The sequence below is a fragment of the Streptopelia decaocto genome (genome assembly GCF_964273445.1).
Source record: "Streptopelia decaocto genome assembly, chromosome: 2".
NCBI lineage: Eukaryota > Metazoa > Chordata > Aves > Columbiformes > Columbidae > Streptopelia > Streptopelia decaocto.
Genome location: NC_138655.1, coordinates 158151735 through 158178281, shown reverse-complemented (window position 1 = coordinate 158178281; position 26547 = coordinate 158151735). Strand labels below are relative to the sequence as shown.

General features: G+C 46.5%; 1 long non-coding RNA gene across 1 annotated transcript; it reads right to left on the bottom strand.

Annotated features, from left to right (window-relative positions):
- Positions 1-748: 748 nt before the first annotated feature.
- On the bottom strand, positions 749-5210 carry LOC309436552. Its single transcript, XR_014183367.1, has 3 exons — positions 5072-5210; positions 2441-2563; positions 749-1351 (listed from the first exon to the last, which is right to left on the bottom strand). It is a non-coding gene; the product is annotated as an uncharacterized lncRNA (long non-coding RNA).
- Between the last annotated feature and the right edge of the window lie 21337 nt (positions 5211-26547).

Genomic DNA, 26547 nt, shown 5'->3' with positions numbered 1-26547 from the left:
GCCACTCTTACTTTATGGGACACCAGCAAGATGCCAGGTTGTCTTTTTTGCTCATGCTTTTATTGCAGAAATAAGTAAGTGAGCCTTGGTTTAAGCCGTTATCAGTAGGTTTCAGAGTTAATGAACTGGAGCAGATTATGCCTCTTGCTGCACGTCTCTGCCCAGAAGAAGGCTGTGTGTCCATTCTCATTTTTGCATTATGAAGGGTGGGGGTTTTTTTTAACTCAGATAAGGACTAGAGCTCTGCAGAAGCAGGGGATGGAGGTGGGAGAACCTGCATGACTCTGCCTGAACCACTCCCTTTCTTTATATATTTCCTTTCCTCCTACTATTTGTCTGTCTCAGCTAATTAGATTATTAAAACATGTGCCTTTTGTGCAGCTCCAGGGACAGTGAGGACCCCACCTCAGCTGGGGGTTCCAGACACAAATGCTTGGTCCAGAGGAAGGAGGTGAGCTTCACACATCTACCTCCACACTGCTCCCTGGGACCTTCTTTATCTTAATGCCAGCTGAATTTCCCAGGGAAATACCACAGAAGGTATTCGCCAGACATTTATTCCTTTGTGCAGCTGAGCTGAATGTGTCACTGCAGGACTGCTTCTGCAGTGTTGTGCTTTCACTCCAGCCAGCAACTAAGCACCACGCAGCCACTCGCGCATTTCCCCCTAATAGGATGGGGGAGAGACTTGGAAGAGTAAAAGTGAGAAAACTCATAGGTTGAGAGAGAGACAGTTTAATAAATAAAGTAAAAGCTTCACACACAAGCAAAGCAAAACAAGAGATTTCTTCACTGTTTCCTGTGGTCAGGCAGGTGTTCAGCCATCTCCAGGAAAGCTGGAATCCATTATGCATAAGGGTGACTTGAGAAGACAAATGTCATAACTCTGAGTGTCTCCTCCTTCTTTCTTCTTCCCCCAGCTTTATATGCTGAGCATGGCATCATATGGTGTGGGATATCCCTTTGGTCAGTTGGGGTCAGCTGTTCCAGCTGTGTCCCCTCCCAACTCCTTGTGCACCCCCAGCCCACTCACTGATGGGGTGGTGTGAGGAGCAGAAAAAGCCTTGACTCTGTGTGAGCACTGCTCAGCAATAATGAAAACATCTCTGTGTTATCAACACTGTTTTCAGCACAAATCCAAAACATAGCCTCATACTGGCTACTATGAAGAAAATTAACTCCAGCCCAGGCAAAAGCAGCACATGCAGAAAACCCAGTAAATTCTTCAGGGCTCATCGCTCCCCTCCCTTGGCTGATCCTCCAGGGCAGCAGCATCTATGTCATGGTGTTGGTGGAAACTGGCTTGCAGAAATTCTGGGAGCCTCAGCAGCAGCCAAAGCGTTTCAGACTCCTGGCAGATCCAAAAGTCAACGCCTCATTGCTACACAGCTTCCCTCCCACCCAGGTTTCTGCACTGCTGGCCAGAGGCTTTATTTATGGGCTGGGGTGCTCAGCAGTGAAACGGTTAGAGCTTTTGGCATCAGGGGTCATAATTACCCTTCCAGGTTAACACCCATTGAGATGAATGGGAGCACACCCTTTTCTGCGGGTGTTATTGTTGCAGTCTGCCTGGCTGCAGACTCAAAGTAAGAGTTTACCTTGGTCTGCAACCAGAAAGGCTGGAAACCTCCTCTTTCACTCGCTCACTCTCTCTCCCTTTTAAATTTTTTTAATGAAAGGAAAAGGCAAGTTTTGCTTTTGTAGATTTGTGGGGTGGGGAATGTGGGGGAATGGTGAAGGAATATAACTTGGGTCTGATGGTGCTGAGCATCTGTAAAGTCGTCTGGCTTTGGAGAGCAGACAAGGGCTGAAGTGCTCTGGGAACCAAGCTGCTGGGTTCAGCCCACTTCCTCTCAGTGGCTGGAGAATGTTGCGGTGTTATCTTTTTCTCATATGTGAGGAAAGGCTGAACCTAATAAGCAGATGGAGCTGCGAAACTCCCAAAACTGCTGGGGTTTCCCACACTCGGCCACTGAAGGCACATCCTGGGGTACAGCCAGCACCTGGGGCAGCAGCACCATGACCATGTCCATCTGAGAGATGGAGCTGGGCTATGGCCACGAATGCAGCAGGTCTTCAACATCCCTTCACCTCCAGCAGTCGGGTGTTCACACACCTACAGTGAAGGAGCTGCGGACCCCACAGTGGAGAAGATGCTCACCCTACCTGCCTGCCAGAAGTTGCTTTTTCCCCAAGCAGAAGTAATTGTCTGAGGAGGCAACGTGTCTACTCTTTAATCCCTTATTCCCATGCTGGCACGCCTTACTCATTTCAGCACCCGTTACCATTCCCCACTTCAACCTGGGAAACCACAATCAGGGCAGCTAAAACCAGCCGGGACCACAAACTGGTGCCTGGAGGCCGTGTTTGCAAGAGGAGATGTTTACCAAGCAGCCCAGAGGGACATCAGTCATGTTTTGTGTCAGGATAACAAACTCACCTCAAGGGCTCATGTGCACTTAAAAGGGTTGGGTGCGAGAAGCAGCACAATATGGGTCCTCCAGGGAAGATGCAGAGCTTGCCATCAGAGGAGAGCTTTGGCAGGAACAGTCTGGAGCAGTTCCTAGAATAAAATAAACCATTCTGGCACAAAGGTTTTGTTTCTTGATTAACACCAGTTGCACGTTTAGGGAGGGCCTAAGGACCTGTAATGCTACTCACCCTGCTCACGTCAGCACTAGCATGTATGAAACCCAGGGTACAAAACAAAAAGAAAGCAAAAAGATCTTTACTCAGCCCATCCTACTCCCTTGGCATCATAGAATCATAGAGTTTCTAAGGTTGGAAAAGACCTTAAAACATCCAGACCAACCATTGACCTAGCACTGCCACGTCCACCTCTAAACCATGTCCCTAAGTGCCACATCTATATGTCTTTTTAAACACCTCTAGGGATGGTGACTCCACCACTTTCCTGTTCCAGTGCCTGACAACCCTTTCCAGGAAGACATTTTTCCTAATATCCAATCTAAACCTCCCCTGGTGCAACTTGAGGCCATTTCCTCTTGTCCTATCACTTGTTACTTGGGAGAAGAGACCAACCTCCTCCATGCTCCAACCTCCTTTCAGGCAGTTGCAGAGAGCAAGAAGGTCTCCCCTCAGCCTCCTTCGGCTCAGCCCGTAGGTGGCCTCAGCCCATCTATGCAGCCGGTCCAGATCCCCCTGTATGGCCTTCTTACCCTCCAGCAGATCACTCCTACCCAACATGGTGCCACCTGCAAACTCACTGAGGGTCCACTCAGTCCCCTCATCCAGACCACTGATAAAGAGATTAAACAGAACTGGCCCCAATACCAAGCCCTGGGGAACACCACTCATGACTGGCTGGATTTGATTCCATTCACCACAACTCTTTGGGCCTGGTCATCTAGCCAGTTCTTCGCCCAGCAAAGCATAAGCCCCTCCAAGCCATGAGCTGCCAGTTTCTCCAGGAAAATGCTGTGAGAAACAGCTTTACTGAGGTCTAGGTAGACAACATCCACAGCCTTTCCCTCATATACCAAGCAGCAGTTACTTTTCCTCGAGGGTGCAAATAAGAGTTGCAAATATGCACATTTCAGAGGTTATTTGCAGAAAAAATTATGCTGGCTAAGGGTTTGAGGGTGTTTTCATCCTGCTTTTAAGCGCAGTGAAACAAGGTTCAGGTACAGGCTGCCTGGTGTGCATCAGGGGCAGCCCTAAGGCCTCAAGTGCTTGGGATTTTCATTCTCTCTGAGCTCCTTTGTATTTGTTTGTGTAGCTAAGGCCCCATGGGGATACTGGTAGGATGCTCTGTGTGTGTGATGCAGGAACACACACATATATATATGCACAAATGCAACCAGAGCTGGACGGATAACCCCAGCACAAGCCACTTCCTATAACTTCAGCCCTCAGCCCCCAAAGGTGGGAGGACCAGGGTGTTGGTGGGAGCTGGGGACACTGCAGGACAGCAGCACCCGCTCCTGGGGACCCTGCTTCTCCTGACCCTGCTGCTCCCATGGCCCAGCTGCAGCCAACCTCCACACTCTGCAAAATCACACTTGAGCACATGTAGGTCCAATTAGTACAAAATCAGCATGCAAGTCTCCAAATTCCCAGAAACAAAATCACATACAAGGGTCTTATTTGCTTTTTTTGATGGTTACTCTTAATCATAAAGGCTTCAAATATGCCGAAAATAAATTCCAGTTAATAAAATCCCATAAAGCTGTGGGCTTTGAAGAGGTTTGGTTTTAAGAAAAAACATTGGCTAGGACAGGATCGTCCAAGGAATTAGAGACAGCTGGGCGGTGTTTCTGCAAAAATGAAACTGCTTCTGCATGGGGTGCGTTGTGTAAACACCTGAGTGGCCCTAAGAGCAAGGGAAATCACATGATCTTCTAGAAAACCTTCAGGAATTGGATGTGAACAGGTTCTGTGAACTGAGTATAATGTAGGCACATAATAAATAAGGGAAGAGAAACTTGGTTGCAAAAAAATCCACTCCTGAGTAAGTAATTATCTACACACGCTGCTCAAAAGCTCTCAGCCTGTGCTGCCGTGACTGTGCTCCCGGTTAAAATGCAGAGAAGCAGTAGACAAAATATGGTTTAAAACTATCTTTCCACCCAGTTAGACCAAATAAAAAGGTTTTGACAGCCTGAGAAATTTGTATGTTTGTAACTGGAGATGCAAACTAAAGTCTGCCTGGCATACCCCCGCGTGACTGCTTTGTACGGCGACGACTTTGTTGTGTGCTGTTTCTTTTTCCTGGTTCAGCTGGGAGTCAGGCAGTCGATGTGAAAGCAAAAGGTGATGCTCTGCTCAAAAATAAATTGCTGCTCGAGTGATCATGGGCTGCTTTGCAGCCAGTCTGAAAACAAGCTCAGGAAGAACCCGTGCTAATACACGTGTGTAAAAACATACCCCTGCGGACCTGTGCTGATCTGAGTTGTGACAGCACAACTCTTTAAATTCAAGTTGTTGCAAGGCTGTGTTTGTCTGTTGTTTTCAGAGCAGTGAATATGCCCCCAGCAGGGTAATCCAGCCCATGGGCACCCACAGCTGCTCAGCGCCAGCAACTTTTCCTCCTTTTCCCACTGTACCTTACCCTGCTCGGAGCTCCAGCCCCCATGAACAAGGCTGGAGGCATCTCAGGTACTTCGGCACTGTGCTGCAGGAAAGTGCCAAACTCCAGGGGGATGCAAAGCATTGGAGAGACCCAGCTTCTGGTTCAGTGCTGCCCATGCATGGGTGAGCCAGGTTAGCTGATGGGTAAAGTCAGTGCGGTTTTGTGGTTGGAACCCAGACCAGCGCAACAGAGGAGCCGAGCTCTTGCTCCATCTGTCACCAGCTTCCTCTGCGAGCTGGAGTGTTTATTCACACACGCGAGACTTGGAAAAGCGCTCAGAAAGCTGTTTTCTTTCAAACCCAGCTGGCTGCGGGTTGGATTTAAGTGGTACTGTTGAGAGCGCAAAGCAACCTCCCTCTCCGTGGTCATGCCCATGTAATGGAGATACTCTCTGCTTTGCTAATATTTACAGGCAATAGATTTGGTCAGACTCTAATGATCACCTTTCTTGCTTAACAGGACTTCCTTCTCGTACCCATCTGCGGTACTCATATCCCCGGCTGTCAGCTGTGTAAATTTGCTGAAAAGCAGAACTGCACAAATAACTGATAGGGGTGAAGGGTGGCCAGAGCGGAAAAAATAAAAGTATTTGCTGTGGGGTAACCAGAAACAAACAGTTTCCAGCCAGGAAGGGGGAAAGAAACACTTCAATGAAATAAATTTGTTTCAGGCTGAACAAGCACTTTGTCTGACCACAGTGATCTCTTAAGTGTTTTTATAAATTGGTCAGGTAATTTGCTAATGTGAGAGAAGCTTGAAAGGGAAATGAAATATTTCTACTAAAAAATGTCTTTTTTTTTTCCCATGCAGGAACAATTTCCTAAATTTGCTTTCAATCATGCCCATCTGTATATTTTGGAGGAAAAAATTGCCTTATTCTACCTCACATCTTCTCTGGACGTTAACTGTGTGTTCACCCATTTAATCCTCTTCCCTTGCTTCCTCCTTTTCTCCTGTAACAAATGTGAATTTCCTGTCTTTTTTTTTTTCTTTTCACCCTGCCTAACCCGTTATCTGATCCGTGTTCTCTCAGTCCTGACCTCTCCTTCCTCCAGCTGACCTTCCTATCGCACCACTGATATCCACTTATGTCTCCCTCCCAAAAACCACATCTTCCCGTTTTCTTTCCCATAGCCAAGAATTGCGGAGCAGCCCCAGGCTGTTGAGCTTTATATGAATAAGAGTGAGGAATGAGGACTAAATCCAAACCCAAGCTGTACAAGGCTGGGAACGCAGCCCTGTTGTAATATTTGTTGGGTGACAATTACACTTCGATAACCTAAACCAAAAGTCTGGATCCCACATCTTTAAATTGCGGGTGTGAATTTAACATTGTTCAGTATTCACTCCTGAGGACACAGCCTTAAGTTAACAAGGTCCCATCATCAGTCCCTTCATGACACTCATCACGTCTGCTCAACATTAGGCGTCACGCATTGGTCATTAGGACTCTGTCCTCCAGGTCTCCATCTACCCCAGTGCGATGCAATAAGGTCTTTGCCAGGCTCTGCAGGCTGCTCTGCACAACAAACATCCACAGATGGCTCGGAGCCAGCGCTGGCTTGTAACGGAGATGTGGTGTTCATACGGATGGTATCTGATCACGTACTGAAAGCAGGGAGAACTAATAAAAGCCAGGGCTCTTTGGAGGGCAACTCTGCAAGCGAACAGGAGACAGGAAAGAAGTTAAATATTCCCTTTCCCCCATAACTCTTTTGTTCACAGCTTGTTGCCGCCCTCCTCACTGTAAAAGAGCAAAGCAGCAGGACATCTACCTTTCATCAAGTGTATGGGTTTTAGCACTCACCCCTTAGAATCATGGAATCATTTTGGTTGGAAGGGACCCTCAAAATCATTTGGTCCAACCATTAACCTAACATTGTTACTAAATCATGTCCCTAAGAACCTCATCTACACATCTTTTAAACACCTCCAGGGATGGTGACTCCACTACTTCCCTGGACAGCTTCTTCCAATGCCTGACAACACTTTCTGTGAAGATTTTCCTAATATCCAATCTATATCTCCCCTGGTGCAACTGGAGGCCATTTCCTCTCATCCTGTTACCTGGGAGAAGAGACCAACCCCCTCCATGCTCCAAGCTTCTTTCAGGCAGTTCAGAGATCAGAAGGTCTCCTCTCAGCTCCTGTTCTCCAGGATGAACCGCCCGGGTCCCTCAGCCGTTCCCATCACACTTGTGCTCCAGACCCTTCACCAGCTACGTTGCCCTTCTATTAACTGTAATAATCATGTTTGGGCTCTAAAAGACTAAATTTTCAAATGTGTAATTCATCCCCAAATTCATGTTAAACCCAGAACAGGTATGAAACAGCCCCTGGCCACCACAGGTGGGCAAAGCTGCTGACCCTCCTCAAGCCACAGGCAGAGCCTTAGAGCCCATGGCTGGTTTAACCCACCAACTTGGACCTTCCCAGTGGAGTTGCTCCAAATTGGAAACACCAGCCAGCCCTGCAGACATGCAGCAGCACACAAGATTTTTGTGGTGTGAGGGATTGTGTAGTGCTGGGGTTCCCCAAGGCTCAGGGAGTCTCCAGGGTGGGGAACTGGCACAACCACATGTGCTACCACCCTCCTGGGCATCATAATCTGGTTAAACACTGTGACACTGAAGAGGAACCAATGGGCATCCCAGGGGAAATGGTGGTCACTGAGAAGAGTTTCAGTTTTGTCTAAATTTTCTGTGAAAAAATTCCCCCTTTTCACAGAAAAGCTGCATGACCACTTGTTATGGAAAAATATATCTATATACATATAAACATACACATACAATTATACAAAATGTAAACATGTCTCTGTGTGTGTGTATATACATATATATATGTATACATCTACATAGACACATTATGATTTGAGGCATTCGGTGTCTTTTCTCCAGTAACAAGTGTTTCCAAATTCCAATTTGCAGAAAAGGGACAATTCTAAAATCCCTTTAATGAAAACTCAGTCTTCAAAAGAAATTTATTTTAAAAGTGAATTTCCAGCCAGTGCTGCTGACCAGCATTGATCAACCATCCACAGAGGAGCATTTCACTGGTGTGGACGTGGTACAAGAGCCATCAGCGAACTCTTGCATGTGGACCAGAGGTTTTGCTGTTCATTCACAAACCAGTAGCCAAAAAGGAATAAATGGACTAGAAAAGAGAATTTTTTTTTATTTTTATTTTTTTTTTAATAAGAGTATCTTGTGCTAGGGTTTTTAGTCATGGTGAGGAAGGGTGTAAGCTTTGCTGCTGCATCTCTGTGTAAATTGCCATCTGGCACAGCTCCAATGAGCATCTCCACCGAACCACCCATTGACAGGTAGCTCTGGTGTGTCCTGGCCTCACCTCTTAATTTAAGTAGGTTGCAGTTCTCCAGATTTCCTGGAGCTCCCTGGACCATTTTATGCCACTGTGCCCCAGAAATGAGACTTGCTGGTGCAGATGCACCGGCTGGTTTCTGCGAACATCCCGAGTTTGTTCCTCTCCCGTAAGGTCCTGCTGCAGCAGGATCAAGCAAGTGCACGTACTTTGCAGGAGCACAAAGCACAATCACTCTTCACTGTAGCACAAGGAATAAACAGCTGCAGAGACAAAACAATAAATCTTCTGCAGGCATTTCCCTGCATGAGTTTTGGTTTGTTTTGTTGTTTTTGTTTTTTTTTCTTACATTCTGCTGACTTTATTAATATGCCCAAAAAAATGTCATGTATCTTTCTTCTCCTACACAGGGCTTCTCTTCCAAACCATTCACTTCTCCCCTCCCTCCTCTAAAGAAGATTTCCCTGTGCAGGTTCTTCAATTTAAAGGACGTCTGTGTTACAAAAAAACCCCACAACTTGTCTCTTTGTTCTTTCTTCAACACAAGTTTCCTTTTAAGTGGCTGGAGAGACCTTGATTTCTTTAAGTGCCAGAACCCTTTGTCAGGTTGGCTCTCTGATCAGGCTCCTCGGTGGAGCTAAATCCCTTGCCAAGCTTTCCCACATTTAGCCAGCAGCCCCTTTGAGCTGAGTCTTGAAAAACTGGCTTGTCCTCAGCAGCAGCTATCTCTTTGTCCAACAAAGCTCCATTTGAATGGGTAATCATCAAAGTTTAGTGAGCCTCTTTTGCAAGCCTCATGCCAGGTGGAAGGATTTGTTGTTTTCTTGTGGGTTTTGGCTCAAAAATATGTAGGCAAGAAGGGAAAACAAAGAACTCCATACCCAAAGCAGAGTTTGTTGCTTGGTATCTGTCTAAGTCATTCCAGAAAAATTGCACCAATAATTCAGACGAGGTCCAAGGAAAGAGCAGGAGGACACGTTAGCACCCCAACCTCTCAGAGCTGCTTGATGCTTGAATCAGGTATGGAGGTGTCGAGGGTTTAGATTGCGGGGTGACAATAAAACCCCGGCAGATGTATTGTTAACCTCCTCTCCTCCCCCCACTTCCCCCTTTTGCCCCTCCCTCTCCCCCCTTCCCACTCAGGACAGGCGATCGGGAGGAAAAGAAAGACAGAGAGAAGAGAGTTGGAAAAATTAAAAATGTTTTACTAATGCTACTAATAAGAATAAAGAAAATAATACAAAATATACAAAACCCATCTTGAAAGTCTCAGCAACTGCAGAGCCGGCACCCGAAGTCCTGGACTGGACTCTGCAGCCAACCGGAGCTGGATTCAGTCTCTCACTGGCCTCAGTTCACAGGGACAACTGGCAAGGTCCTCTCCTAATGTCGGCCATAAGCAGAAGGGACAAAAAAAAAAGAAAAGGGACAAGATCCTCGTGATCTCCCACTTTTATATGAAGTATTCATGTGAATGGAATGTTATACACTGTTGGTCAGTTTCTTGGTCACCTGTTTCTCATTGTCCTTCTCACAAGATGTCCATCCATGCTTATCAATAAGTTTGCATTCCATTGCTATGTTTACCAAAACATGTATCTGGTTCTCCAGGAAAATGCAGCTAATATGAAGCTTTAGCTGACAGGCAAATTCACTGAAAGAGAAACTTGTTTTTTTTAACAAAACCAGGACAGGAGGGACAGCAATAAAACATTGAACTTTGCTTGTTCGGAGCTTGAAAGTTTTAAGGTACATCCTCACCCTTGCTCACTTTTCCTCCAGCTCAGCTCTCGGGTGTGGCGTTTGTGCCCAATTTCTGGCCCTTCCAGGAGCCAAGGAGTCTTAATTATGGGCTTGTGACCAGAGAGAAGGAGCTTTTCAACTCATTGTTTAGCTACCTTGGAATAAACTCAGCCAACCTTCTCCTGGATGTCCACAAATCGAAGAAAAATGTCAATCAGACAGTGCTTGTCTTTTCAGCTAGCTGGTGGCTCTGGGACATCTTTGGGAAAAAAGCCAGCTCTGATAATTAGAGATGGGGAAGAAGAAAGGATAGTTAGAAGAGGGGAAGCCACTACATTTCCCATCCCTGGCTGCACAAATTATCAGTTACTTCAGGGCTGACCTCTGTGGGTGGAACCCAGGCAGCTTCTCCGGCTGAGTCTCTGGCTGGAGCACTGAGGAGGAGTTTGGAGATTGATAGTTCTTCTGTCAAGATAAGTTATTTGCCAGAAAATCAGATCAGCTTTTTTTTGTCATAGTTGTTTTTTCTCTTTCTTTCTGGGATAAGAAATTCTGCCAAATCAGCAAAAGTAAATCACTGACAGTCGCCGCAGAAGATTCAAAGCTGTGGGCATGCTGGTGCCCTGCTGTAAAGCTCTGCCAGGCACATAGAAGAGAAGATCACTACATGGGCGATGAAATTAAAAGTTAATACATAGCCAAGATACTGCATTGTCAGTGTAAAATAGATGCTAATGGTTGCAGCAAGGTCATGGGGTCTTCTGAGGCCTATCAGCGGTGGTTATAAGAGTATATATGGCCTTCCTCATCCAAAGCCCGGTGGTAGCTTTGGGCAGCAGGGGAAAGAGCCTATCTGGTATCTGGGTGCCCAGCTGAAGGAGTAAGACACCTAAATGTTGCTAAGGGATCTACAACCACAAACAACTGGCTTGACTGAGCTCAGAAAATGGGATCTCTGCACTGACACATGGTATGAGGATAGGTTTCACCTGAGCAGGTGGCTTTCTTGCAGATTTTCTAAGGTTTCTGCATCTTCACCCATCAGCCCCTAAAGTGGACCCCACAGTTTTCCTGTGGCTTGAACATCCCAAATGGACCCACTCTCACTATGGGTCTCACAGGAGTGGTGGAGCATCCAAGAAGGGCTCAGGATGAGGTAGATCTCAAGCAGTCAAGTTGTTAGCAGATGCTTTGTTGTTGGGGTTGCAGAAAGAGCAAGCTAGCTGTGTTACTGTCTTTCAGGACACAGTGTATGGTATGGAAGCCAAAGGAGTGCCTAGGCTTTAAATCTTGGCTCAGTGTCTTGGTGAGCAGGGCAGAATGGGAGGTAAATTCACCAGAACTGAAACAGGAAAGCCCCAACAGGAGGAACTGAATTCTTGGAAATCGGTCCTTGAAAATAGGTATTATTTCCTTGTCTTTTTTTTTTTTTTTTTTTCTTTTGTCTGAATTGAGAAGACAATAACAAAACCAGGTCCCCTTTCTGCAAACGGTTTGGGCTGGTTTGCCAGCTGGGCAAGGATGTCTTCAGCAGAGCTGAAGTATCCTGTGGCTGTGGTCTAACAAATGCCCCCCAAAGTATGTCTGGAGAGAGAAAATAAAAAATAAAATAAATAATAGAGAGATAATCTGGCTGCATTTGCACAGCCTGTTTACATTTGCCTGGTGAAAAAGCTCTGACAAATCAGTTCGCTGGGAGGAACATCTGCGGAGGCCAACTCCACCTACAAATTCTGTTGCTTGTGGCCTTCAGAAGTTCAGTTTCCAGGTATTGAGGTCTGATGCTCAGGCTGTCACTTGGGTGGGACCATAAGCCATTTTCATAGAATCATGGAGTCATTTTGGTTGGAAAAGACACTTAAGATCATCGAGTCTAGTGAGGACACCTTAAGTGGGGTTGATGCGTTACAACTGCCAAGAACATAATTGTGAGTCAGAGATGCCTGCGCTGGCTTCCCACACATCCATCCACTGTGTCACCTCAGTGAGGCCAAACTTTTATCACCCTGACTATACTGCTCTGCCTGGGCTTCCCAGCTAGTTTAGGAATCCCCACGCAATGAGACATAAAGCAAGGTCTTCATCCAAGCCCACCATATGGCCGTACATACAGCTGCTAGGAGAGCTCCTTAGATCTCGAGTTGCTGTCTTGATGCTCTGTCTCTGAGCTGAGATGCCAGCTTGATCCCTGTAATAGCTCTTTTCATGACCTTCAGTTGAATGGAGGCTCATCTAAATTTACCAAACTGTCTTTTCAAGCCTTATGCGAGGCATGAGGGTGACACTGTCCTTCCTTGAGGGCTGGAGGCAGGAATCAGATAAAGAAAATTGCCTCATAGCCTAAATTGTTTTCTCTGTGATACCGATATTGCAATACTCCACCACTTTTAGTGACCCAGCGGGACAAATTACCATCTTACTCTTTGCAGGAAGAGGGAACCTATAGATTCAAATCACCATCTCACACCTCTCCCATGCTCCATGGATCACTCCTAGTCATGTTAGATCAATGTAATGGGACCTCTGTGCAGCTTTTGGATGTGTCTGAAGGAAAAAGCTGGATACTTTATCTGATTATCATCCAAACAAAGCCAACGTGACAGGTTTCAGAATTAAGCACAGCATTAAAACCAGTTTGGCTGCTTTATTGCCACCACCTGAATGAATGAATGAATGAAGCACCTGGATGGAGAAGGCAGGTCCCAACAGACAGGAATTAGACATTCGGCAGTGATATCAAGGGCATCTCTCAGCAGTGGAGTGGTTAACACTCACAGGCATTTCCAGACAAAGCGTTTTAATCGTTGAACACCAGTTAGCAACGCCTGCTTCGATGAATGCACCGATGTCTCTACTTTCTCCCAGCACTGCTATTTCCAGCTTTCAGGCAAACAGCACTTAGCATTTAGCTAATTATTCTGAGAGAGCAGCAGGGTTTCTGGGACTGCAGATTTCACACAGTTTCTATTAATATCCACCCAGGCTTCCAGGTTTGTGTTTCCTTGGGATAACACTGATCTCTCTTTGCTAGGACCACTCAGGTCTTGCACACCCACTCGCTCCCAACCACTTAACAAGGCAGCTAGCTGATAATTTCTCTTATCACAGAAGCCTTCTGATAAAGCTGCTTTGCAATAGTGGTGAGGACTGGTGCCTGGTTTCCTGAGATCTGCTCCTGGCTCCAGTGGAGCCTCCCAGCAGAACAGGAGCAGATGTCTTGGGCTGGAGCCATGTGGGGCTTGGTGCTGTCTTGCCCCTCACCATGACTCTTACCTTGCTGTCCTCAAGTGCACATTGCCTTGAGCTAAATACCACAGCTCTGGAGGGCATGAGGAGGGGCAGATGCCTAAACGCAGCTCACACAAAGCCCAGCAAGCTCCGGGGGAAGACACTGAACACCACTGTCAGGAGAGAGCAGGCCTGCAGAGAAGGACTTGGGGCTACTAGTGGATGAAAGATTGGACATGACCTGGCAATGAGCGCTTGCAACCCAGAAGGCCAATTGTATCTTGGGCTGCACCACAAGGAGCGGGGCCAGCAGGTGGAGGGAGGTGATTCTGCCCCTCTGCTCCACTCTGGTGAGACCCCCCCTGCAGTGCTGGTCCAGCTCTGGTTCCTCAGCACAGGACACACATGGACCTGCTGGAGAGGGGCCAGAGGAGCCACAGGAATGATCCGAGGCTGGAACAGCTCTGCTGGGAGGACAGGCTGAGAGAGTTGGGGTGTTCAGCTGGAGAAGAGAAGGGCTGGGGGGAGACTTTATTGTGGCCTTTCAGTGCTTAAAAGCGGATGATAATAAGGATGGGGACAGACCTTTTACTAGCACCCGTAGCAACAGGACAAGGGGTGATGGTTTTAAACTAAAAGAGGAAAGATCCAGGGTAGACACAAATAAGAAATTTTTGACACTGAGGGTGATGAAACACTGGCCCAGGTTGCCCAGAGAGGTGGTGGATGCCCCATCCCTGGGGACATCCCAGGCCAGGCTGGACGGGGCTCTGAGCAACCTGAGCTGGTGAAGATGTCCCTGCTCATGGCAGGGGTTGGATGAGATGAGCTTTGAAGTTCCCTTCCAACCCAAACTGTTCTGTGATTCTATGATTCTATGACATGCTGAGGAGGAGGATGCAGTGTCAGCATCTCCAGGACTCACCATCCCGCCCTGGGCTGCAGGGTTCCTACCTCAGCCTCCCAAAGGCAGCTTTAAAACCCTCCATGCATTTGCAGCATCCTCCTCTTGTCTGCACACAGCCTTGACTGGAGGTGAGAATTCAGGCTGGGCACATAGTCCTGGTTTAAACAGCTCATCTGGCTTTGCCTTAAATTTACAGGGATTACAGTGAATCAAAGAGTGCACATCTGGGAGTTTGAAAAGTTTTTTGTTCCTCTGAATTACGTGAATCCTAAAAGATCTCTGGCATCAAAAGGACACATTAACCCCAGTGACTTTGTTATTGTCATAAGGGACTTGTTTTTACTCTCTGTTGCATGACCCAAAGCTTAAAGTCAACAATCACAGGTCTGTTGACTCCACTGCTCTTTATTAGCCTGATAGCAGGGCTCATGACCATCCTCTTTAGAGTGATAATAGAAAACTTGAGATAGTGGTAGAAAATAGGAAAACTTTTAAAAAAATTATAAAATACAAGTACAAGTAAATACCTGCCAAAATGTGCAAAAACGTACATTTGTCCATGAATTTCCTTCTACACTTCTTCTTGAATGTTTAACAGTAATAACTCACCAGTGAGAGCTGGGAAAAGAGGGTGCTAGTTGCATTAGTAAAAAAAAATAAGTACTGACCTATCCTCTGCAAGGAGAGGAAAAAGAAATAGCTGTAATCCCCTAATCACAGTCATAGTTACTGGCTGGCCAGCATTTTCTTTAAAAGCAGTGATAATCCTGAAACTCAGATGAAGAACTTCATTGTTCTTCAGGAAAAAAAAAAAAAAACAAACAACATTATGTTAGTGTAAACTAAAGAGTTGCAGGCAATAAAAGGCTGTTTTGGGGATGGTTGGCGTGGAGGCTACAGGCGACAGCTGGTGGGTGTCTGATGGGGCTGCCCTTTCTAGTTACCATCTGGATTTTGCATAGGACATGCAAGAATAAGCTACTTACACCTTAATAAGGAAAAAAGCCTGTAAAAATGGAATGGGGGGTGGTGGTGTGGCGACAAGATCACTTTGCAGATAAACAGGAATGTGAGATTGGGCTTTCCTACTCTGCTCAGGCTCAGACAGGAACAGCAGCTGGATGCTGGAAGCACATAGAAGTTTGAAGGCTATTTAAATGTTTTGTCCCTGATGTACTAGTCTGTGCTAAATTAAAAAAATGTAATAATAATTCGGTTATCATTAAGATCATTTAATCTCAGCAGTCAGGAACAGCAATGCACCAGTGAGCCTGATTCCTCCACCCAGATGAATCAAAAGGCAGAATGGTTGTTGCAGTCCATGGAGAAAGGGGTGAAAGTGTCCAGGGTTGCAAAGTCACAAGGAAATAATGCAGGAGCGATATGCAGGACAGACGTGCACTTGATGCAGGTGTGAGTATGGTCTGCCATCGGCATACAGAGATGCTAATTTATGCTCCCTTTGGCAGGAGGGCTGCATTTGGGTGGACCGCATTTACCCCCTCTCTTCAGAAACAGTAATTTCACTCACCTAAGTTTTCTTCACAGCCACTTGACACTGCGCAAGTAATGTAAAGTTGGCACAAATAGGCACTGAACTCATTTAAATACCAGTTCCCCTTCAGGAGGGATTCAAATGGCCTTCTAGGGCCTGTTGACTCCAGTTCTTTGTTCACCTTGGCTTGAAGGTGACTTGGGTGAAGTTATCGCAGCGGCAATGCCAAGGGCTGCCAGATGAAAATAAAAGGTTTTGGCAGACCAGCCCTGCCCAGTCTGCCTGCAGATGTTTTGCATTGCTCCACCAGCCCCAGGGTGGTTGAACGACCTTGGTCCTGCCATGGTGGTGCTGGTGCCCAAACTGCTGGCAGGTCGGGTTCTACCCCAAGCAGCTGAGCTTCAGGAAGAGTTGCTTTTCTGCCAACAGAGGTGAAAACTGCTACGGCTGTTCCTGTCAAAGCTCATTTGTCATAGCCTTAATTTGCTCCTCTGGATCCCAGCTCTGGTCCCTCCTCTAGCCAAGAGGAGGCAAAACTTGTCGCTGCACTGTGCTGGCACAACCCCTTCCCCTGGGAATCCCCGGCTGAGGAATCGCCGGTGGTTTCCAGCCCTTGGAGTGTGTCCTCATTGGGAGCCTGGAGGCACACGATGCCTCTCCTCCAGCTCCTTCAGCACACCCCATCGCCACCTTGGTCTGGCGATGGAACCATTTATCTTCTCCATTTTTAGCATTTTTGGCCCCAAAACTCTTCCTTACATTAGCGTGCACACGCAATTAATTCACAGCATCATTAAGATGTGAGGAAAGCAACCCCAGCAAACATTTTCCTCCCTGTAGTAGTGCTTAAGCCATGTTTCAACCCCTGTCTGAAGCAAGTTGCCTTCCTATTAGCATCTAATGTCACCCGTTATCTAAATGCACCAGGCCATAAACCCACAGAGCAGCAAGCAGATAACCAGCAACATCAGATGCTACTTAGAAAGCATTTTGTTCCCGATTAAAGCCAAAACATGCGCTAAAAGCTATTGAGGGAAAGTACAGAGCATTTGATTTCCCTCTTTTGCTAACGCACTCAGAGGAAGAGGTGACGAATTTATGGAAATGGCTGCAATTTGCAGTCAAACGTGGTGCATACATGAATAGGAATTGGAAGTGAGGAGCCAAACAAGCGATGTACAGCACGGATTTCTTCCAGCCGTGCTGACAGAGCTTATACAAACCAATTAGCCCCTCTTTGAAGAGGAACCCTATTCCCATCACCATACCTTTTATTTTTTAACAGAGAGGTGGTTGGTTTTTTTACTAATTCCTTTTAGTTTTTTTTCTTTTTTGCCTTTCTGCTCTCTTTGATTTTCCCAGGGAAAAATGTACCTGAAGATCCAGGGAACACATTCTCCATGTTCTCACATGGTTTTACCATGAGGCAAATTTACAGGTGTCAGACAAGTTGTTCCTTATGTCCATGTAACAGAAATAGGAAGGTTTGGGAGGGCTGAGGGCTGGTGGCTTTTGCTTAGTGGAGTTTCTAAAGATTGTGCTAATTAGCTGTTGGAAGACTTGTGGTTTTTTGAGGTGTGGAGTGCTCTAGGGAGGCAAGTCGAATCTCATTGAGACACTAGCAAAGGCTGTTCTCCATGGACCAGCTGCAATCAGACATTTGGGCTGGGTAATCGAAGCATGTGGCTTAGATGGGCTTTTTGAGAGACCCTCAAAAATAGTGTCTGGCTGAGATTCAGTCATGAGCATCACTCAGCCCTTGCACAAGCAAACCAAGCTTGTATGAGCTCTGACAGCATCTCCAGCTGCTACTTGAGCTCAGGACCATTAGTGGAAGTTGATGGAAGCTGCTGTATCTTGTGCTACCTTAATAGCTCCAGGCTTCTTCTAATGCCAGTGGCTGGTGGCCACCTCCTCATGGATTTCTCAGGGCTGTGTTCTCCTCTCCCCTTGTGATTTACCCCTTGTTATTTAAACTGGTGAAAAGTGGAAGCAAATCACAGCTGAATGTAGGAGTGACAGCAAGAGGCTGAGATGGACCTTGGGTGGTGGGAGGAAAGTTTTTCATCAGCCCAGTTTTGGTGTGTATGTGTCAGTGATCAGCTGAAGTGAATACAACACATGTCCTCTATATGAGCTGGAGCTCTACCTGCAGCCTGAGCCACCCTGTCCTTTCCTATATCTCAGACGTAACCCAGAAGAAGCTGATTTGGTGTGCTGTAGCCTCAACAACACTCCATGGGAGTCTCTAACATGCAGGCATGTCGGGGAACCTTCTCTTTTGCAAAGGTTGGAGATGCCAGGAGATGCTTATTCCTCTGCAGCACCATGGTATTGCTCCACATGGTGACCATATGTAGAGAGATGGAAAGGATAGGAAAAGGAGAGGAGAGGAGAGGAGAGGAGAGGAGAGGAGAGGAGAGGAGAGGAGAGGAGAGGAGAGGAGAGGAGAGGAGAGGAGAGGAGAGGAGAGGAGAGGAGAGGAGAGGAGAGGAGAGGAGAGGAGAGGAGAGGAGAGGAGAGGAGAGGAGAGGGATACCCAACCCTTGACAGCTAAACAAACCCATCTCAAGACCCTCAGCATCCCCAGTGCTGCATGGGGTTTTTCTCTTTAGGGAGACCAGCTGATCCAGACTCCACCAGCTCAAGCATGAGGGAAGCTTCCAACCATCCATGATGTCTGATGTGCTCTGGCTCATCTTGGAGGGAAAGCTGGAGACCAGCTGAAACGACAATGTCTGAAGGAACACAGTGCGTCTTCCAGCACACATCCAGCTGCCAAAGCTATGGGAAAGGCCTTTTTCAAGAGGACTAACACGTTGATCTTAGCTCAAGTAGCTCTTCTGAGCTGGAATGGGTTAGGAACTGGCCTCTGGAGCAAACCAGCAGCAAATTTGAGGTGAGAAGGTCCAGATGGAGAGTGACGGAGGCAGAAAGAGCAGGTTGGAAATGTCTCCATCAGCACAACTGAATTCAGAAGGAGAGGAATGTTGACAGCCTCAGTGTCTAGCTTTCGACAACTGATTTGGCAAATTTGGGCCTGTGCAAATAACCAAGAGCAGATGTGTCAAATGGTTTTTATTTCCTAGAATTAACACTAGATACAAGAACACTAAAGGAAGTTGCCTGCATATCCCCACCATGGGAGTCTCCCTGACTCTGTCATCCTTTTTCTTTACAATTCCCAGACCAGATATGGCTTTCACCTGTGCTAGAATAAATCGGTTTGACTGGAGTCACAGTAGATATTAACCAGCACACATGAGAGCCGAGGACGACTAGCTCTTTTCACACCATTTGCTGTGTACACGCAGATAATGAGTTTGTCTTTTACTTGCTTTTAGTCTCTTGTTGCTAGTCCTTTCGACGCAGAGGGCTCACCCTATGACATAACATCTCTCCTGATTTCCACTGTAACAGAAATGCGTTTGAGATCTCATTTATGACTCTGTTTGCACAAAATGTGACAGTTTTAGCTTTATTGGAAGACCAGGCTGACCCTGGCAGCCACTAACACTGTGATCAGAATAGTTATCAGACAAATCCTGGTATGCGATGTCTGGTTGAGATGCTGTGGCAATGGAGGAACGTATCTGTTCTTGCAATAATGCAATCCACGCAGCACCAGCAGTGAAAATCAGTAATGCGCAGCCCTGTAAAAACAGGCAGGTGGAGCAGGATTTGTCTCAAAGTCAGGCACACAAGTCTGAACTAGCCATCCTGGACTCTCCTTTTGGTCCACAGGGAAAAACAGGTTCTTTCAGGGAGTGACTCACCCCATCCCAAAATAGGTCAGAGGAACCACTCTCCAGCAGCGTCTGACTCCACTTCACGGGCTGTAAAAGGAACCCGAGGGAGATTAGTTCATATTTAAACAACTTATTTTCACTTGTCTAATGTTCAGGGCTACAAATCGCAGCCAGGCTGTACAAAGTTTTCCGAAGTCAGAGAGAGTCATGTCAAAGGGCTTTGGACCCGATAATTCATGGTCTGAGTCAGATTCTGCATTTCCCAGAAAATCCCTTAATGTAAAGAGCTGGGCAGGGTGGAACCAGCAGAAAAAATGTGCACCTTCTCCCTGTTTTTCTGGAAAATAACAACAGACAGGCAGCACATCCAAAAAAGCAAATTCTGTCTTTTATTTTTAAAAAGTGAGAAGTGTAAGACACTGCAGAGTTGTCGAGGGTTTATATTGCGGAGTGACAATAAAACCCTGGCAGATGTATTGTTAACCTCCTCTCCTCCCCCTTCCATCTTTTGCCCCTCCCTCTCCCCCCTTCCCACTAGACAGGTGATCGGGAGGGAAAGAAGGACAGAGAGAAGAGAGTTGGGAAAATTAAAAATGTTTTACTAATGCTACTAATAAGAATAGAGAAAATAATACAAAATATACAAAACCAATCTTGAAAGTCTCAGCAACTGCAGAGCCGGCACCCGAAGTCCTGGACTGGACTCTGCAGCCAACCGGAGCTGGATTCAGTCTCTCACTAGGCCTCAGTTTGCAGGGATGACTGGCAAGATCCTCTTCTAATGTCGGCCATAAGCAGAAGGGAAAAGAAGGCAAAAAGTGATGACATCCTCGTGACCTCTCACTTTTATATGAAGTATTCACGTGAATGGAATGTCATACACCGTTGGTCAGTTTCTTGGTCACCTGTTTCTCGTTGCCCCTCTCTCGAGATGTCCATCCATGCTTATCAATAAGTTTGCATTCCATTGCTATGTTTACCAAAACATGTATCTGGTTCTCCAGGAAAATGCAGCTAATATGAAGCTTTAGCTGACAGGCAAATTCACTAAAAGAGAAACTTGTTTTTTAACAAAACCAGGACAAGAGTTTAGTGTGGCATCTTTGTTCCCAGTTATCCTTCCAGTGAAAATGAGGCCAGACTTCTCAATGTCACAATGCTGGGACTCTCAACATCTTTCAGCCCAATGCATCCTCCTTCCTCCAGATTTTCCTCTTGATCTAAAACATGTTGAAGTAAATGAAAATCCATGATGCTCGATAAGACGCGTCAGTGCTTCACAAGAATCCCTCGCTGGGAGAAGGGCACCAGATTTCTTGCTAACTCCTCCCTTCACCCTCTCTCAGCAGAAGCTGATGACAGGATTATTTTTTTATCAAGATGCAGATACTAAACTCAACCAGCACAAAAGATCAGTGATTAGCCTTTGGATAAGCAGCCAAGATTGCTTTTTCCTGACCTTATCAATCTGGTATTTGAATTTCTAGGGAGCTTTAGTGAGTGGGTTTTCTCAGGAAGCTGAAAACATGTAAAGTTTCTGCTAACTTGGCTGGAATTAATCTCTCATTCAGGATAAAATGAGATAGTTGTCCATGAGTTGGTTGAAATCAGGAAGGTCTTTAGGTTGCCAGGGATTTCCTTTTCCTTCCTTTGCCCACATTTTGACACAGCCCATAAAATGCAAATGAGTTGTTTCCTGTGAAGTGGAACAGGGACAAAAATACCCAAATGCCTGTGGATGTCTACCCATAAACTATGTGTCTGAGCTTCCACTGAAGATCTAGGGTGCAATTCTGCTGCTTAAAGGCAGACACCTGGTCCTGTCTGAGATGGCCGAGGGCATCTGAGATGTCTGCACAAGCCTGGCAGGTATGAGACAGGAGCTGCAGGACACTCTTCTTGAAATCCCCACCATTTGGTAATCAAGTTCTAGAGCCCAAATAACCCATTTTCTATTCAGCCCCTGTGAGTGATGAATCATTTAGACATCTGAAAATGCGGTCTAACTGGGCATCTCCTGTTACGTTCCGAGTACCTGGTGTTCCTGCAAAATTGCAGATCATTGCAAGGAGCAAGAGACCTTCCCTCCTTTCAGATTCTCCTTGAAATAAATTTTTGCATTCAGGACTGAGCTGTTCAGAGAACAGTCCTTTATATTTGCAGTGGAAGAGAGGATTTTTTGTCCTCTCCCTGTGGCTCTCCAGTTCTGTTCCACTGACTGTGCAGGACACTTAAAAAAAACTACATCTCCTGTGGTTTGAGGAGCCAGAAGCCTACTTAGATCCACACACCTCAGTCCCTCTTTGCAGTTCATTTTTAAACAACAAAATCCCACCAAGCCTCCATCGGCCAGCCTGAAGGGGTCTGGAGCAAGTGCACAGGGCAGTTTGGAAAAGAAGGTCTATGTAACCTGTTGTATTCAAAGCAAAACACATCCCTCCCTGTCCTTGTGATTCAACCAGTGCTGAAGGACTGAGCCGAGGGGCTATTGCAAGTAGGAGCAATGAAGCTCCTCAAAACTGGCCAGGAGGCTTTGCATGGCAGTGTGGACCTCTGAATGAGACATTTTGGCACAGTAGAACAACCTTCCATATGTTTAGCACTCTGCTTTCCACCTTCAGACCTGCAATGCTCCTGAGGGGATCTTTCACGAGGCCATTGCTGCTGCAAGCCTGCAGACCCTTCCTCTGGCAGAAGAGGATGCAGACACTGGAGCTGGGATGAGCATCTGTTAATATAACAGTGTCTGGTGGTTTTCTCACCTACTTTGGCCCCAGCTCTGGGAGGCAACACCAGCACCACATTAATTCTGGCCAAGCTTTGCAAGGAGACCCCACCTCTAAGTACTTTGTAGAAGACAGCAAAAGCACTGTGAGATCCCCAGGGAGGAAATCACACCAGGGCCCAGTGAAGCACATTGATCCCAATCCATTTGCAGCAGAGGTGAAGCTGAGCAGTTGGCTCTCAGGTCTTCTGGGGTGAGAAGCACAGAAACAGCAGCAGCAAGGCAGTCAGGGGAGCCTTACAAAGGAGAACAGGCTGAGTAAGCATGAAGTTTGGGTATAGGGAACAGTCAGCCAGCCAAGGGTTTGCTTTGCCAGTCAACAGGTCTTATCTGCACGCTCTGTTTTGCTCTGCTGCGGAGTAGTCCCCAAAGGCTACGCTTCCCAAAGAGACCCTGTCTCCTGTGCACAGACAGTTCAGTGGAAAGCAGTGCATTTATTTTTAGCTCGGTGTGGCAATTAGGCAAGAGAGGGTGTGGGGGGGAAAGGGGACGTTCTCAGGAAACAAATTTTGGACAGTTTCCTTAAAAAGATAAGACCTATCCAATTTCATTAGGGGAAAAATAGCACAGAATAGCACTGGGAGCTTTCGGTTACGTGTCTTGTTCTTGTGAAAGTTGCCTACTGACACCCTTGGAACTAAGCCAAGTGTCTATCTGAGCAACATGAACCTTCTTCCAAACTGTCTATCCGCCCCAGCCAGGTATGTTCCATTCGATCCCTGGGGAAATTGCAGGCAGGTATTTCCTGGGCCTGGCTGAGATTCCCCCTGTTCGTCTCCATCACCTGCCACCTGGAATTCACCACCCCCCTGCTCCATCTGCTGCTGGGATCCTGCGACCTCCTTGAGCAGCTTCAGACAAAAACCAGAGCCCTTGTCATGGCTGGGAGATTTCACACGAAGCAGATGAATCCTCAGCAGACCCATCTACTGAGTGACCTTGGGGAGGGAGTGGTAACACCAGGGAAGGGAGGAAGGCAATTGTCTTGCATCTGCACAGCTGCTTACCCAGGGAATACCTACTCAGACTTAGGAGCAAACAGACGGTTTTCTCCCACTGGTCCATCAGTTCTTGCTTTTTTCTTCTGATATCACCAAAAAGGGTCACAGCACGAATGGTGATTCTCCTCTGTGTCCCAAAATGTTGTCCTCTGTGTCCCAGATGGAGATGATGCAGAAGTACAAGTGAACAAACTTGGATTGCAAAAAGTATATAATGAAGTTTCTTGACCTGTTGGTTTGAGTAAAAAGTGCAGCTTTCCCTGTCCAGCCTCAGGGCTGCTCATGCCACCACCATGCACAGCTGTTCCCCTGCAAGGCTGCGCAAAGGGAAGCAGGAGGTTTGTGACAGAGCCAGGGACTGAATCATATTTCAGCAACTTGGGCATATCCGTGTGCTCTAAGCCACGAGGTATGCAAACTGTTCAGGAACGAGCAACTGCTCCAGCAGCCCACAGCCAAAATGAAATGCACTTGGGCACGGCAACCGCTGACCTGACCCACCATGGAGGTAACTGTAAAATTGTGCTATCGCAGGGTCGAAGCTGCATCTTCTGCTTGGGAAATAAATGCCACTGTTTTGTCATAGTAGTTGCACAGAGGCAAGAGACTATTATCCAGCAATTACGCTCTATCTCACTGACGTTATCTCTTAATTGCACGTTTGCAAGTGCTTCTACTTGCAGAGTGGGTGCAAGGAGGAAGCTGAAGTGGTGTTGCCTGCCTGGGAGATAAAGAGTATCCCAAGAGATGCACCCTTGCTAATTCTTATGATATAACAGTACCGTTACACTTTTACATGCTTGTCTTGGCCCAAGAATGAACTTCAAATGGTGCAAGTGGTGCAGACCTGCACATCATGGACTTTATTGTCAGCCCTAGCAAAACTGAAGACACTCTCAAAGTGCCAAGGATGCTCAGATATACCCTGAAAAACTGACTTTTTATGAAGAAGCACAAGAATGATCATTCAATGCACAGATGTTTTTGACCTCCTCCCTTTTCTTTAGAATTTTTTGCAGACCCACGGCCATCCAGGAACATCTGGTCCAGCATTACGTTGCACAACATGCTCACTCACACTTAGATGTCTCCTGCAGAAACAGAACTTGGAAGCTCCTGTCCTAAAAAGCTTCTGACACTCAAGCAGAAGAATTGTCACTGGTAGCTGCCAGAACACGGCATATGACACATAGTTGCAGTGCTGCTTCTTTCCAACATACAGCAGCAATACACGTAAACATCTGCCTGAGTATTACGGTGTGTCTGATTTTTAAAGACTGGGCTTTGGATCTTGAAAGACAGTTTGACACATAAATCTGAGGAAATCAATCAGGAATTAGGTTTCTAAGTACTTCATCTGATGTGTGTGTCTGTCCCTTAATTCCAAGATCTGTGTTCTCTCTACCAGACTTTGTTGCTTCTCCAGTCCTTTAGACATTGTATTTTGGACCTTGAGCAATAGTTCCTTTTTTAGGACATTAGACTGCCTCCAAATGAAATAATTTTAATATTTCCATGTACTGTAATTAGCTGGGTTTCTTCAGCTTTGGTTGACTCCGAACTCTGATGGTAACTGCTGTTGTACATTGAGTTTTCTATCACCAACATAGTCACACTGGGAAAAGCCCATAATATAGATGTCTGGCTGAAGGTGGACCTTGTTCACATGAGAAAATCTTTCCAACCACCTCAAGCTTGAGGCCAGGTCTCATATAGCAATGTTGTTGGAGTGACAGAGGAAAACCCCAGAAATATCAGTCCTCCAAAGTTGCCCTTTGAGCACCGACCACAGAACCAAGAAGGTGTATTTGACTGTCCTTGGCTCTCCTGAGGCTGAGCAACCAGATGGCCTTGGCTCTGAGACCTGAGACAGCTCTACTTGCAGACTCTCCTGGTACTAGAGCCATCAAGAGACAGGGACATGCCACACCATAGGGAAGAACTAGATTGAAATCACCAGCAGTGTGGCAGAAGCTAAGGACTACAAAATGTGTCATGATGTATCAATGTTAGTTGCTTTTAATGGTATTGGTGTTATTTTAATTAAAGCTTTGGTGGCTCAGCAGGCTGGTGATCTTTTCAACTGCTTTTTGAATTGAAAACTCATCTGAGAGCTACACACAGGCCCAGAGGGAATGATTGGCCTTTGATTCCCTGGTGGGACATGGCCTTACGCGCCTGACCTGACCAACAACTGGTGTGAGCACATGCCTTCACTGCTGCTGAAAATCCTCCTGAGATAATCAGCCCTTTTAGCTTGATTCAGTTCTTTTTCTTCACATGTTTGAAAAGTAATTACGCTCAGCATTTTTTCCACTGCGATGCTATTGGAAACCCGGTCACTTCAGAGCTCCTGGGCACACGTCAGCGCCTCATCTCAACCTGGAATGTTTTCAGCCAGGAATGACGAGATGCGACGGTTCCCACTGAAGGGTATTCCTCCCAGATAATTCCAGTTTCCAGGCTCCCAGGCTTGGAAGATAAACTTGTTGCTTGTTTGGTTTCCTAGCAACTTCTGCTCCGCAGCAGAAATGCATTCCTGTGACCCCGCTCTCCCCGATGCTCGGAGCCGAGATGTGCTCTGCTCCAGCGAAAGGAACTGCCTGGAAATACACAAGTGCAGCCACTGAGTCTGGATCAAACCCTCTGATTAGATCCATGGGTCTTCCCCAGACTTTGTCCTTAAACGCCAATCTCATTTTAAGTTAAAACAACACATTTGCCCAGTCCTGAAGGCAAATGAAGCTTGGGTTTCGCTAGTTGTTCAGGTTCTTGCTGAGAAATTTGGCCGTGATCCCACAACACTGCTAAACGAATAATCCCAGGTCAAACACCCCGACCTTCACTGAAGCTTTAATCTAGGCTGAGCTCAGATGAGAAACCCGAGGATCCAGCTTGCCATGAAATATGATGGGGCAAACCATCACCACCAGTGAGGCCACCCAGGTGTAAATCTAGAGAAAAGAGCAGATTTGGCCACCTGTAAGACTCAGGAGTTTCAGCCTTGATATTTTTAATAAGATGTTCAAAATAGCAAGGGGCAAACTCACCTTAATCTGTGTCTTGTCTGGTTGTAGACATCTGTTTCATGACTTCTTCTGGTTATTAGAAGCTCATATCCACTTTAACTTTTATTTATGTGCTTTGGCTCCTATGTCCCAAGGGTAAAGTGCGAGCTCAGATTCAGTTTCACAGAGCTGCATCCAAGGCAAGTGACAGACAGACCT